The sequence below is a fragment of the Antechinus flavipes genome, chromosome 4 (genome assembly GCF_016432865.1).
Source record: "Antechinus flavipes isolate AdamAnt ecotype Samford, QLD, Australia chromosome 4, AdamAnt_v2, whole genome shotgun sequence".
NCBI classification, from domain to species: Eukaryota; Metazoa; Chordata; class Mammalia; order Dasyuromorphia; family Dasyuridae; genus Antechinus; species Antechinus flavipes.
In genome coordinates, this window is record NC_067401.1 from 107,459,502 (window position 1) to 107,465,486 (window position 5,985).

General features: G+C 35.8%; 1 pseudogene; it reads right to left on the minus strand.

Moving 5' to 3' along the window:
- Positions 1-1,724: 1,724 nt before the first annotated feature.
- LOC127561316 (olfactory receptor 10K2-like) lies at positions 1,725-5,666 on the minus strand (annotated as a pseudogene).
- Positions 5,667-5,985: the final 319 nt, after the last annotated feature.

Sequence of the window (5,985 nt, forward strand, 5' to 3'; positions counted from 1 at the left end):
AGAGAGGACTGGCAAGACTTACATGAACTAATGCTAAGTGAAATGAGCAGAACCAGGAGATCATTATATACCTCAACATGATACTGTTTGAGGATGTATTCTGATGGAAGTGGATCTCTTTGATAAAGAGAGCTAATTCAGTTTCAATAGATCAAAGATGGACAGAAGTAGCTACACCCAAAGAAAGAACACTGGGAAATGAATATAAACTGCTTGCATTTTTGTTTTTCTTCCCGGTTATTTATACCTTCTGAATTCAATTCTCTCTGTGCAACAAGAGAACTGTTCGGTTCTGCACACATATATCATATCTAGGATATACTGTAACCTATTCAACATGTAAAGGACTGCTTGCCATCTAGGTGAGGGAGTGGAGGGAGGGAGGGGAAAAATCGGAACAGAAGTGAATGCAAGGGATAATGCTATAAAAAAATTACCCTGGCATGGGTTCTATCAATAAAAAGTTATTAAAAAAAAAAAAAAAAGGAAGAACAGGATGACACGCTTACTGCTGCAGCTCTGATTGGATGCAGCTTGGAGCGCGGCGTGCGATTCATGAGGGGGAAAGGGGAGAAGGACAGTGCATACAGAGGGTACCATAATGTAGCGTGTAGCACAGGGGATCACCTTCACTACAGTACCAATCTCAATAGGGCTTATTTCTGGGGGAGAGCTTATTTTAGAGGAATCTTACACAGTAAGGGGAGGGCTTATTTTCGGGATAGGTCTTATTATCGGAGAAACACGGTACTGTCATTCTCCTTACATTCTCCCACTAGCAGTAGGAATGTGTTTTGAGTTATGCTTCCAACATTAGGGATGAATTCAGGATTATTCTTTCATCTTCTTTTACATTGTTCCCATTGAAATTTTATTTGTACAATGCCTAGAGAGAGATAAAAATGCAGTCTATAGACTACAGAACAACCAAAAATCATAAGGACTAGTGCCACCTATTCATCCCACTGACTCCTGAGCTGACCAAAACTCCAGTGGAGTCAAGAGTGAACAATGAAAGAATAGGAAAAGATGGCAAAAATTGCTTCTAGAACATAAAATCTTGGTATTTGTCATCTTTGTCAGGGTAGCATTTCTGTCATTGATGGACAGAGATATGACAGCTAACTTTATTTTTTTTAAAAAAGACAAGCTCTGTGATTTTCATTGTTATAACCCCATCTATCAATGCAGATAAACAACTTCTCTGAAACTGAATATAGTAGAATTTCTAAGGGAAGCAAGGGACAATTGGCTTATCCAGTTTCACATAGCTAGTATGCATCAAAGTTAAGTTGTGAACTCAAATCTTCTTGATTCTGTGACTGGTCCTATCCATTATATAATGAGAGATGCTTTTAAATATTTACAAAAAATCCTTTATGTGGATTATCACATTAAATTCTTCCAACAATTCTATGGTTGTCACTAGAAATATAGTCATGTGAATGTTCACAGAGGCATTTGGACATGAGGATAGCTTTGCACATTTGGGATGAAAAACTATCAAGGTTCAAAGAGAGTAGTTTTCCCCATGGCCATACAACTGTTATGCAAGGCATAATGCAAATCCAATCGTCTCTTGATTCTAAATCTCTAAATCTCTAATTTGAGATTTCTCTTGAAATTAGACACACACACACACACACACACACACACATACACACACACACACCATAATTAGAGAACCAGAATCAAAGACAGAAATCAACTAGAAAAATTTGTTTTTAATGTTTGGAAGACAAGTTCTGGCTTATTGCCCACCACAGAGCTGCCTTGAATTCCTTATTTCTCAGACTATAAATCATGGGGTTGAATAATAGGATTAGAATGGTATAGAACACAGATATCAGAAGAGCTTGCTAGAGTTATAGTTAATCTTAGACCTCAAATAAATAAAGTGGAAAGTGACAATAAAAAATGGGAGGTAGAAGTAGAGAAAACCTTGTATCTTTCTCCAGTGGAGGGAAATTTTAATATGGCAGAAATGGTATAGATAGAGGAGGCCAAAATCAATAGTAAAGGGATGACCAGGGCAAATATAGCCAAGATGAAGAGGACCATCTGAATAAGGTGAGTATTGTGGGAAGTCAACTTGAGGACAGGGAAAATGTCCCAGAAATGGTGGAACTTCTTGGAAGAATGGAAGGGCAAATAAAATACAAGGTATATTATAACCAAAGCAATGGTGATGCCATAGGCCGAGGCTACAGCTACCAGTCCCAGATATATTCAATGGCTCATCAGCACTGTATAATAAAGAGAATTGCAAATGCTACACAGCCCATGACTGCTAGCAGAAATTAGTGAGAACAGCCAAGAAAGAGGAAGATGAGCATCTAAACAGGACAGTGCACAAAAGAGATAGTCTTCTTCTGGATCAACAAGTCCACTAGCATCTTGAGCAAATGATAAAAGTGTATCAGGTTTTAAATAAGGACAAAATTCCAAGGAAGAGATACATGGGAGTATGGAGGGCTCGCTCCAGCAAGATGATGGACAAGATCATAACATTGGTGTCTAGCGTGAATAGATAAAGGAGAAAGAACACTACAAACAATAGTTGCTGAAATCAAGTCAGGGCTAGAAGCTAAGAAAGGTACATTCATTCCCATTGGTCTCATTGTTCCTCTCCAGAGAGAAAGAGGTACTAGGAAGATTCAGGAAAAGTGCTAGAAGCAGAACACCATATGAAGTTCAGAAAGAGCACTGAAGTATGGGGCTAAACATAATGGTGAATTCAGAGAAGCATAGAAATATCTACATGAACTGATGCAGAATGAAACAAACAAGAAAACAATATACAAAGTGATTGGGACAATGTAAATGGAAAGAACAACTACACACTAAAAAATCAGAAGCACATATGGATAAATTATAAAGATATTCACAAGTGTTTAATCCCAACTCCTGCATTCCTTCTCCAGAGTCTGAAGACAAATGTAAAGAGGATATAAGACAGAGTACAAGACCAAATCACCAGCAGGAAGTTTTATCTGGAAATCTCTCAACTGGAATTCAACTGGTCAATTTATGTAATGTAACTATTCTCCTGATCATATCCTCAATAGCTCATCACAGTGGCTCTATGAGGTAGATAAACACAATTATTAGTATACCCACTTTGTGGATGAGGAAATATAAAAGTTAAGTACCTCGTCCAAGATCAAACAGCCATTATGTAGGAGAGCTGGAAATAGATTCCATGCCTTCTGACCTAAAGTCCATACTACTTGTTACAAACTCAATGCTCTTTCAATTATATCAAATTTCCTCTAGTCATTCCCTATATCAGATACAAGGATAGATCATTCTGTCTCTACAGCATCTCTTATTCCTTTTTTTTCTTTTTCAAATGAGTTTTTTAATTGATGATTCTTTTTTTTTTTTTTGGATCACCATTGTTTTCGCCAATATTCTTCTACTGCTCCTCCAGAGGGACATCCCATATAACAAATAGCATCTTCTAAAGATAAAAGAAAAGCAAAAGAAAGAGGAAAAATCAACATGATCAGTCAAAACATTCAAAAATTAAAAAAAAAAACTCTTGCAATGCCCACCATCTGTTGATATACCACTTCCACAAAGTAATAGATTGGGAATATCTTCTCATCTCTTTTTTCAAATCATGCTTGTTTTTATAATTTGTCCATATTTACTTTTGATTTTTTTTGGTATGTGTTTGTTCTTTCCATTTACAATGGTGCAAGTACTATGTATATTTTTTCTTGTTTCATTCTGCATCAGTTTATGTAGATATTTCTATACTTCTTTGCATTTATCACATTCATCATTTTTATAGTGCAGTCATATGTGTATGTATGAGGAATATACATCCATGTTACTCAGTTTTCTCATATGAAAAATTAATAAGTTGGACTCAGTGGCCTCTGAGTTATTTTTAGTTCTACTAGAGGCTTGCTAAAGTTCTTTTCCACTCTCAGGTTCTGTAATTTTGTGATGTAATGACATGAATATTGAGTACAAACCACAGCTCTTATTTATTACAAAGAATTCAACCAAGTTACTTCTCAAGAGCCCAGTTTCCTTATACACAAAATGAGGAGGTTGAGATAAGAAGTCTTCCCATTATTAATCCTGTACATAGATGGCATGTTTTATTTTCAGAATATTCCTTATCAGAAGCAGAAATGTTATAAAGAATTAGTGCTATATTCTAGGAAACAAGTCTGCTTTACAGAGCCTCTATCTTCTTTCTTCCCCTTCTGATGAGGTAGGCTATGGGTTCTCTGTTTTTCAGGGCCATTTAAGAGATTTCTTCTGCCTCTGTCTCTCTAGAATGGTCCCATAACTCTACTGGATCATAATATGATATAAAAATATCATGTTTTACTTTAACATTTTTAACATATATGGTACTATCTGCCATTTAGGAGAGGGAGTGAAGTGAAGGAGGGGAAAAGTTGGAACAGAAGTTTTTGCAAGGGTCAATGTTGAAAAATTACCCATGCATATGTTTTGTCAATAAAAAGCTATAATAAAAATATATAAATAAATAAATATATCATGTTGATATATTTCCCTTGGCATATGACAAAATGCCTTATTCAGACAGAGGTTAGAATAGATGGTCTCCAGGATTCCTTCCAATACTGAGACTATGTGATTCTATAAATGTTTGACAGATTTAATGTAATCTAATTTGAATAAAATAGAAGTCAATCAATAAACATTTATTTAGTACTACTATGTCGAACTATTCCAGAGAAGAATGAAATGAGAAAGCCAAGCATCATCATCTTCATTATCACTAACATTTTTGCCCAGGTTTTAAAGTATGTAGAACATTTTCCAATTAATAAGTATTTATTAACATGTACTATATACCAACTCTTATGCTAAGTGCAGGAAATATAAAGAAAGGTAAAAATAGCATCTGCTCTCAAGGAGTTTATATTCTAATGAGTGAACCAGCAAGGGCCTGGGGGAAAGTATAAGAAAAAAAGAGCCTTATCATCATTATTTGTAACCTGCCCATATTTAAGATATAATTCCCACCTTAAAGTATGCAGAGTTCTTTCAACACATTTTCCCAGTTACAACCTGTAGAATGTTTCCTCATTCATTCAGGTTGCTAAATCATTTGAGTCAAGACTAGGACCTAAGATGATATACAAGAGCACTCAATGTGAAAAAAAGACACTAATTCCTCCTCTTCCATGAAAGATGCATTTTAAGCCCACTGTGAAGATTCTTCCTTAACTCTTTGTCTAAACTAACTTTCAGTAAAGGAACTTTGGACCCAGAATATTTTTAATCAAGTTATCACCATATTCACTGATTATGTCAATGATTATGTGTTCTTTCCCAGCCTAGGATATGGAAGGATCCACCACTTCCCCAGGGAGTTGATGCAGTATTTGTTTGTTAGTTTGTTAGTTTATTTGTTTGTTTTCTTCAGAAGCACCAGTCAGTTTTAAAATTTAGTTTTCCATCCCTTCAGGAAAGCGTTTGCTCAAAATCAGATGATAAAACTGATTCAGATTTGAATTGTTAAAACAACCAATTCATGTTGCCCACAAATAAGTTAATCAAGACACCAGCATTATAGATATAAATGAATAGATTGTCATATGATGTAATGTACGCCTGCACTTGAAATCAGAACACAGCAGATTAGGTAACGATTCTGTCATCCGGGTGACCATGCTCCACTCCTGGATCTCAGTTTTCTCATCCATACAATGAGATCATTGGACTAGATGATCTCTAAGGTACCTTCTGGTTCTACAAGAAAGATCATTGACTGGAGTCAGAGGAAATAAAGTGAGCTTCCATTCCTGACACTATTTGTGTGCCCTTGGATGTGTCACTTAAATTCTCCAGGCTTCAGTTCCCTTGTCTCTAAAATGAGGGGATTGGCCTCTGTTCAAAGACTATGTTCCTATGATATTACAAAAATTGAATTTCTATAACAAAATTGGTAATCACAAAAGCCTTTGATTCTTCCTTCATAGGACTGTGCAA